Raw genomic sequence first — 9,699 nt, 5'->3', positions numbered from 1 at the left:
GAAGAAAGCTGAGGGCCGAAGAATTGATGCTTTTGAACTGTGTTGTCAGAGAAGACTCTTGAGAGTCCCTTGGACTGCAAGGAGATCCAACCAGTCTATCCTAAAGGAGACCAGTCCTGGGATTTCTTTGGAAGGACTGATGCTAAAGCTGAAACTCCAGTACTTTGGCCACCTCATGCGAAGAGTTGACTCATTGGAAAAGACCCTGATGCTGGGAGAGATTGGGGGCAGGAGGAGAAGGGGATGACAGAGGATGAGATGTCTGGATGGTATCAATGACTCAATGCACATGAGTCTGAGTGAACTCCGGGAGTTGGTGATGAACAGAGAGGCCTGGCTTGCTTCAATTCATGGGGTCGCAAAGAATCAGACACAACTGAGCAACTGAACTAACTGGTAGCTCAGCTGGTGAAGAATCCACCTGCAATGCAGGAGACCCCGATTTGGTCCCTGGGTCAGGAAGACCTGCTGAGGGGATAGGGTACCCACTCCAGTATTCTTGGGCTTCCCTGGTGGCTCAGCTGGTAAAGAATCTGCCTGCAATGCAGGAGCCCTGTGTTCTATCCCTGTGTTGGGAAGATACCCTGGAGAAGGGAAAGGCTACCCACTCCAGTATTCTGGCCTGGAGAATTCCATGGATTGTATAGTCCATGGGGTTGCAAAGAGTCAGACATGACTGAATGATTTTCACTCACTTCACTATGGCAATTTTATGTCAATAGGAGTTTTGCAGATGGTTCTATAGAGTCTCTTTGAAGTAAAAAGGAAGTTGCTGGTCTTGACCCTGGGTGGCATATCACGTGGTGAGCAGGAGAACCTTAGATTTTAGAACCTTAGATTTTAGAACCTTAGAAGCTCCTTGGTTAAAGGAGGGCCTCATGGTATAAATCATGCCTGCTATTCTGTGACCTCTTGAGGCACAAGTCTTATAAAGGTGCCATGGAGGAGAAATCATCTGTGAGAACTCAGAAAGACCTGTTGGCTGAGTGACCACTGGTGACAGTAAGAGGAAAGTTGACTTTTATTTTAAGCAAATTCATGGTGTTGTCCGATAAACATAAGACAGGAAAAGAAAGAACATCTATCTGGAAAAGCAGACATTGGCCTTTTGTTTAAACATGTACCTGGATTGGTTTTATTCTGGGAAAGAGTTCAGTCATTTCCAGTCATACTTACCTTGTAATAGTAGACATAAGACATGTTTCAGAATTTACGTGGCTGCTGTTACTTATATTTTTTTAAATTTTATTTTCAGAAACCATGAAATGGTATAAAACTTAACTCCAAAAGGCTGATAGTGAAATTTTGAGTCTCTCTCAATTGAAGGTTTTCTCAGTTCCAAGTTTCCATTTTTGAGATTGAATTTCTTGTATATTCTTTAAAAGGTGCATATTCAAGCGTGTATTATTTTTATCTAAATGATGCCATATTATGCATACTGTTCTACAACTTGCCTTTAGTTAAACCTACCAAGTTACCAGGACATGTAAGAACTATCTGATTCTTCTTAATGACTTCACATTTTCCCCTTTGAAGCTTTGAGATTGTTTCCAATTATTTTATCATGAAGGTGATATATTTTTCTGCCCAGTAACCTGAGGCAAACAAATAGGACATTAATAATGAATGTCTTGGGCTGATACAATATTTTTACAAATACTTCTTACATATCCCACATCATGCTGGTATGAGGGCAACAGGTTTTGTACAACCTGATGTACAAAAGAAAATACAAATTAAAAATAAACAACTTAATTCTCTCTGTGGAAATTAAGGGGACATGTCCCCCCTTCTTTTTCTTTCGTAATTTCTTTCTCTGCCCTTTTCACATCTATGTAAATCTTTTTAGTGGCTAAACTTTCTAGTCTCATATCTCAGGAATGTTTCCCCAAGCACCTGGAACTCATCTCTGAAATGTAATTGTAGGGAAGGAAAAAACTTTTCCTCTCCCCTCTTACATTCAGTATCTGAGGCCTGCAAATTATTAACATGACAAAAGACAGATTAACAGGGGAAAAGGCATTCAAATTGTATTGATGTTAATATTTTTACATGCTTGTGGAGACTCATAGCAAAAAGTGAAAATCCAAGAAATGGTTTGACCCAGAAGCTTATATATCATTTTACCAAAAGGTATTATATTGTGGGAAGATGAGTAACAAATGTATGGCAGGTAAATGTCATTTAATAAGGTTTGTTTGTTACTCATCAAGGTGCTAACTTTCCATCTTCTTCATGCCCATAAAATTCCCTCAGGAAGGGGCTTTCTGGCAGTCCTAATTTCTCAGAAGTTTCTGCTTTTAGTTAGATAAGGGAAGCTCTGAGAAGGTATATTTCTACATCTATTGATTCTCAGTTGGCATCAGCTCAAAATAATCCATATGCCAAAGTGGCATAGTTTAGGGTGCCAAATATCTTAATGATGATCTTAATAATCATCAATGAATATAATGCCCATTTCCCAACTTCCTTGGAGGAAATGAGCCTAACTATCCCTTGCAAAATGTATCTGAAGTATCGAATGGGTTGCATCTACTCAGCTCTGTAAAAGAATGAAATTTCTTACAAGCAACTATAGTTGCCAATAAAATGGACAACCTGTAAGAAATGGACAAATTCTTAGAAAAGTACAACATTCCAAGACCGAACCAGAAAGAAATAGAAATCATGAACAGACCAATCACAAGTAATAAAATTGAAACTGTGATTTAAAAACTTTCAAACAAACAAAAGTCCAGGACCAGATAGCTTCGCAGGCGAATTCTATCAAACATTTAGAGAAAAACTAACATCTCTCCTTCTCAAACACTTCCCCCAAAAATGCAGAGGCAGGAACACTCCCAAATTCATTCTGTGAGGTTGCTATCATCCTAATGCCAAAACCAGACAAATATATCAAAAAAGAAAACAAGAAAATTATAGACCAATATCACTGATGAACATAGACATATGTTGAGGTCCCTTAATGGACCGGAGCCTGGTGGTCCGGAGTCGACGATAAGAAAGTAAAGGAGAGAAAGAGGCTGATATTCCTTGGTTTACACAGAAAGCCAATAAAGCCCCTGGCATGGGGCTTGCTCTGTTCATGGAGGCCTCAGGCGCCCTCTTGATGGGGTGAAGGCGCAGAACGCCTTCTCAAGAGGGTCTTAGAAGCCTGGGCAGGAAAGTGAACTCAGAGAGCCTCTGCGCTCCAAAGAAATAGCCTGAGAGAGAGAGAAAGAAAGAGAAAGACAGACACGGAGACCAGAGCTCTGATGGAGCAAAGGTGTTTTAATGAACATGGTGTGGGCATATATACTGTCTTACAAGGTAGTTATTCTCAGCAAAGATAAAGATTAAAATTCCAGACTTACAAAACATAGGCGATCCATATTAAAGAGAGAGAGAGTTGTAAACAATCACTTTTACCATATGGTTCACAAGGAAGAGGGTGCTTATCACCGTATAAAAACACTAATGAAGGAAATGCCTGGATTCCTCAGTCCCGGGAGAGGTTTGCCTCTCCTCTTATTCCTGAGTATTCAGGAATTAATAAGGAACATAAATTCCTGACAGATCCAAAACAGCACACAGGAAGCCTCCTGTTAAATGCTTCCTGACAGCCATAAAAATTCTCAACAAAATACAAGCAAATAAATCTAACAACACATTAAAAGGATCATACACCACAATCAAGTGGGGTTTATTTCAGGGATGAAGGGATGGTTTAACATCCATGAATCAATCAACATGACACATACTTTAACAAACTGAAGAATAAAAATATGATCATCTCAATAGATGCAGAAAAAGTTTTTGACAAAATTCAATACCCATTTGTGATGAAAACTCTCTAGAAAATGGGTGTAGAGGGAATCTATCTCAACAGAGTAAAAGCCATATTTGATAAACCACAGCAAACATCATTCTTAATGGTGAAAAACTGAAAGCATTTCCCCCTAGATCAGCAAAAAGACAAGGATGCCCATTTTCACCACTATTATCCAATATAGTAACAGTTTTGGAAGTCCTAGCCACAGCAATCAGAGAAGAAAATGAAATAAAAGGAATCTAAAATGGAAAAGGAGTAAAATTGTCACTGTTTGCAGATGACGTGATACTATACAATGAAAATCCTAAAGATGCCACCAGAAAACTACTGTGCTTAGTCAGTCAGTTGTGTCCAACTCTTTGTGACCCCATGGACTGCAGCCTGCAAGGTTCCTCTGTCCATGGGGATTCTCCAGGCAAGAATACTGGAGTGGGTTGCCATGACCTCCTCCAGGGGATCTTCCCAATCCAAGAATCAAACTCAGGTCTACCTCATTGCAGGTGGATTCTTTACCATCTGAGCCACCATGGAAGCTCTAAGAAAACTACTAGAGCTAATCAATGAATTTGGTAAAATTACAGGATACAGAATTAATGCACATCTGGTCCTGGATTTTTGTTTGTTTGGAATTAATGCACAGATGTCTCTTGCAGTCTTCATGACACTTTGGACCATAGCACACCAAGCTCCTCTGTCTATGGGATTTTAGACTAGAATACGAGCAGTGCCTTCTCTTGGCAAAACTCTGTTATCCTTTGCCCTGCTTCATTTGTACTCCAAGGCCAAACTCGCCTGTTACTCCAGGTATCTCTTCACTTCCTACTTTTGCATTCCTATGCAAAAAAAGGACATCTTTTTAGGTGTTTGTTCTAGAAGGTCTGGTAGGTCTTCATAAAACTGTTCAACTTCAGCATTAGTGGTTGGGGCATAGACTTGGATTACTATGCTACATATTACTACATATGTACATAATACTACATATTACTATGGCATTGAATGGTTTCCCTTGGAAATGAATCAAGGTCATTCTGTCATTTTTGAGATTGCACTGCATTTCAGACTCTTTTGTTGACTATGAGGGCTATTCCATTTCTTCTAAGGGATTCTTGCCCACAGTAGTAGATATAATGGTCATCTGAGTTAAATTTGCCCATTCCGGTCCATTTTAGTTCACTGATTCCTAAAATGTTGATGTTCACTCTTGCCATCTGTTTGACTGCTTCCAATTAACCTTGATTCATGGACCTTAATTCCAGGTTCCTATGTAGTATTGTTCTTTATGGCATCAGACTTAACTTTCACCACAAGACACATCTACAACTGGGCATCATTTCCACTTTGGCTCAGCCTCTTCATTCCTTCTGGAGCTTTCTCTGCTCTTCTCCAGTAGCATATTGGACACCTACCAACCTAGGGGGTTGGGTTCATCTTTCAGTGTCCTATCTTTTTGTCTTTTCATACTGTTCATGGGGTTCTCGAGGCAAGAATGCTGAAGTGGTTTGCCATTCCCTTCTCCAGTGGACCATGTTTTGTCAGAACTCTCCACCATGATCCATCTGTCTTGGATGGCCCCACATGGCATGGCTTATAGTTTCATTGAGTTACAGAAATCTGTGATCCCTGTGATCATTTTGGTTAGTTTTCTGTGATTGTGGTTTTCATTCTGTCTGCTCTCTGATGAAGGGTAAACTTATAAGAGGCTTGTGGAAGCTTCCTGACGGGAGGGACTGGCTGTGAGGAAAACTGGGTCTTGCTCTGGTGGGCAGGGCTGTGCTCATTAAATTTTTAGTCCAATTTTCTACTGATGGGGGGGGTATGGGTGGTGGAGGGGGTGGCCTGAGGCCAAACTGTGGTAGGGGTATGGTGGTAATTTTGACCTCGAACAAAAGGACTTATGCCAGCATGCTGCACCCCCAGGACTGCTGCCGTCAGTGCCCTGACCCTGTGGCAAGCCACTTTTGACTCATGCCTCCACAAAACTCCAAAACACTCACAGGCAAGTCTGGCTCCATCTCTTGCAGGGTCACTGCTCCTTTCTCCTGGGCCCTGATGTGTACAAGGCTTTATTGTGCCCCAGAAGAGTCTCTTTGTCCCCAGTCTTGTAGAAGTTCTGTAATCAAATCCTGCTAACTTTCAAAGTCAGATTCCCTTGGGATTTTTAGTCCCTTCACCAGATCCCCAGGTTAAACCGGAAGTCTGTTGTGGGGCCTAGAAGTTTTGCAACAGTGGGAGAACTTCTTTGGTATAATCGTTCCCCAGTTTGTAGATCACCCACCTGGTAGCTCTAGAGTGGGGCTAATGCAGTCCCCTTTAAGAGGACTTGCACCACACGCCGTGCTCCCAGGCTGCTGCTGCCCCGTCCCCATCGCAGGCCACTGCTGGTGCACGCCTCCCCAGGACATCATCAAACACTCACAGGCGGGTCTGGCTCAGTCTCCTATGGGGTCACTGCTCCTTTCACTGGGTCCTGGTTTTATTTATCCCGCAAGGTTTTATTTGTGCCCTCCAAAAATCTCTGGTAGGTATGAGGTTTGATTTTAAATGTGGTTGTGCCCCTCCTATGGTCTTGTTGCAGCTTCTCCTTTGTCCCTGGACATGGTTTTTTTTTTTTTTTTTGGAACTTATCACAAAATTCAGACTTAAAAAAGTAGGGAAAAACCACTAGGCCATTCAGGTATGACCTACATAAAATCCCTTATGATTATACAGTGGAAGTGACAAATAGATTCAAGGAATTAGGCCTGGTAGACAGAGCACCTGAAGAACAATGGCCAGAAGTTTGTAAAATGGTGCAGGAGGTGGTGATCAAAACTATCCCCAAGAAGTAGAAATGCAAAAAGTCAAAATGGTTGTCTGAGAAGGCCTTACAAATAGCTGAGAAAAGAAGTGCAAAGCAAATGAGAAAAGGAAAGATATATTCGTCTGAATGCAGAGTTCCAAAGAATAGCAAGGAAAGATAAGAAAGCCTTAAGTAAACAATGCAAATAAACAGAGAAAAACATTAGAATGGGAAAGACTAGAGATCACTTCAAGAAAATTAGAGATACCAAGGGAACATTTAATGCAAAGATGGGCACAACAAAAGAAAGAAATGGTATGGACCTAATAGAAACAGAAGGGATTAAGAAGAGGTGGGAAGACTATACAGAAGAACTATACAAAAAAGGTCTTAATGACCCGGACAAACACAATGGTTTAGGCACTCACCTAGAGCCAGACATCCTGAGTGTGAAGTCAGGTGAGCCTTAGGAAGCATTACTACAAACAAATCTAGTGGAGGTGATGGAATCCCAGCTGAGCTATTTCAAATCCTAAAATTTGATTCTATTAAAGTGCTGCACTCAATACCAGCAAATATGGAAAACTCAGCAGTGGTCACAGGACTGGAAAAGGTCAGCTTTTATTTCAATCCCAAAGAATGGCAATGACAAAGAATGTTCAACTTACTGCACAATTGCATTCATTTTACATGCTAACAAGGTAATGTTCAAAATCCTTCAAGTTAGACTTCAACAGTACTTGAGCCGATAAATTCCAGATGTACAAGTTTGATTTAGAAAAGGCAGAGGAGCCAGAGATCAGATTAGCAACATCTGTTGGATCATAGAAAAAGCAAGGGAATTCCAGAAAAACATCTACTTCTGCTTCATTGACAATGCTAAAGCCTTTGTCTGGATGACAACTAACTGTGGAAAATTCTTACAGAGATGGGAATACCAGACCACCTTGCCTGCCTCCTGAGAAACCTGTATGCAGGTCAAGAAGCAACAGTTAGAACTGGACATGGAACAACAAACTGGTTTCAAATTGGGAAAGGAGTACATCAAGAATATATATTGTCACATTGATTATTTAACTTCTATGCAGAATACATCATGCAAAATGCCAGGCTGGATGAAGCACAAGCTGGAATCAAAATAGCCAGGAGAAATATGAATAACCTCAAACATATAGATGACACCAACTTAATGGCAGAAAGCAAAGAGGAACTAAAGAGCCTCTTGAAAGTGAAAGAGGAGAGTGAAAAAACTAACTTAAAATTCAACATTCATAAAACTAAGGTCATGGTATCTGGTCCTACCACTTCAGGGCAAATAGGTGGGGAAAAATGGAAATAATGACAGATTTTACTTTCTTGGGCTCCAAAATCACTGTGAATGGTGACTGCAGCCACAAAATTAAAATACACTTACTCTGGAAGAAAAGCTATGACTAACCTAGACAGCATACTAAAAAGCAGAATCATCACTTTGCCGATAAAATCTGTCTAGTCCAATCTATGGTTTTTCCAGTAGTCATGTATGGATGTAATAGTTGGACCATAAAGAAGGCTGAGCACTTTAGAATTGATGCTTTCTAACTGTTGTGCTAAAGACTCTTGAGAGTCCCTTGGACAGTAAGGAGATCAAAACAGTCAATCCTAAAGGAAATCAACACTGAATATTCATTGGAAAGACTGATGCTGAAGCTGAAGCTTCAATCCTTTGGCCAGCTGATACAAAGAGCTGACTCACTGGAAAAGACCCAGATGCTGGGAAAGATTGAGGGCAGGAGGAGAAGGGGAAGATAGAGGTTGAGATGGTCGGATGGCATCATCGACTCAATGGACATGAGTTTGAGATAGTGAAAGATAGGGAAGCCTGGCGTGCTGCAGTCCATGGGGTGGCAAAGAGTTGGACACTACTGAACAACAACAACATACGGGATTGGGTTGCTGTCTCCTCTTCCAGAGAATCTTCCTGACCCAGGGTTCAAACCTGCGTCTCCTGCATTGGGAGGCAGATTCTTTATCTACTGAGCCATGGGGGATGCCATTCTTACACTAACAATGAAAGACTGGAAGGAAAAATTAAGGAAAAAAATTCCAATTACCATTGCAACCAAATGAATCAAATGCCTGGGAATAAACCTACCTAAAAGAGGCAAAACGCCTGTACTCAGAAAACTATAAAATACTGATGAAATACATCAGAGATGACGCAAACACGTGGAGATACGTTCCATGTTCTTGGAATGAAAGAATCAATGTTGTGAAAATGACTATACTGCCCAAGGCAATCTACATATTCAGTGCAATCTCTATCAAACTGTCAATGGCATTTTCCAGATAATTAGAACAACAACAACAACAAATCTGTACGACTTATATGGAAACAGAAAAGACCCTGAATAGGAAAAGCGATTTTGACAAAGAAAAACTGAGCTAGAGGAAATCAGGCTCCCGGACTTCAGACTATAAAACAAAGCTACAGTAATCAAGACAGTAGGACATGGGCACAAAAATAGAAATATAAATCAATGGAACAGGATAGAAAGCCTGGAGATAAATCCACACACCTGTGTCACGTGGTCTATGCATCTATGCACTGTTATCACCTAGGCTATGATCATTAGATGAGAAAATACAATGGAGAAAAGACAGCCTCTTCAGTAAGTGGTGCTGGGAAAACTAGACAGCTACATGTAAATGAAATTAGAACACTTCCTTCTACCATACATGAAAATAAACTCAAAATGGATTAAAGACATAAATATAAGGCCAGACACTCTAAAACTTTTAAAGGAAAACACAGAACATTCTTTGACATAAATTACAGCAATATCTTTTTTGACCCACTTCCTAGAGTAACGAAAATAAGCAATTGTGATCTAATTAAATGTAAGCTTTTACATAGCAAAGGAAACCATGAAAAAGATGAAAACACAACTCTCAAATGGGAGAAAAAATTGCAAATGAAGCAACTGACAAAGCATTAATCTCCAAAATATACAAGCAGCTCATGCATTTCAGTATCGGGGGGGGGAAAAAAAGAATTTAAAAATGAGGAGGAAGAACTAAACAAACATCTCTCCAAAGAAGACATAGATGGATAACAGACACATGAAAA

The sequence above is a fragment of the Bison bison genome, unplaced genomic scaffold (genome assembly GCF_000754665.1).
Source record: "Bison bison bison isolate TAMUID 2011002044 unplaced genomic scaffold, Bison_UMD1.0 scf7180017864248, whole genome shotgun sequence".
Taxonomy (NCBI): domain Eukaryota; kingdom Metazoa; phylum Chordata; class Mammalia; order Artiodactyla; family Bovidae; genus Bison; species Bison bison.
This window is presented reverse-complemented; position numbering follows the sequence as displayed.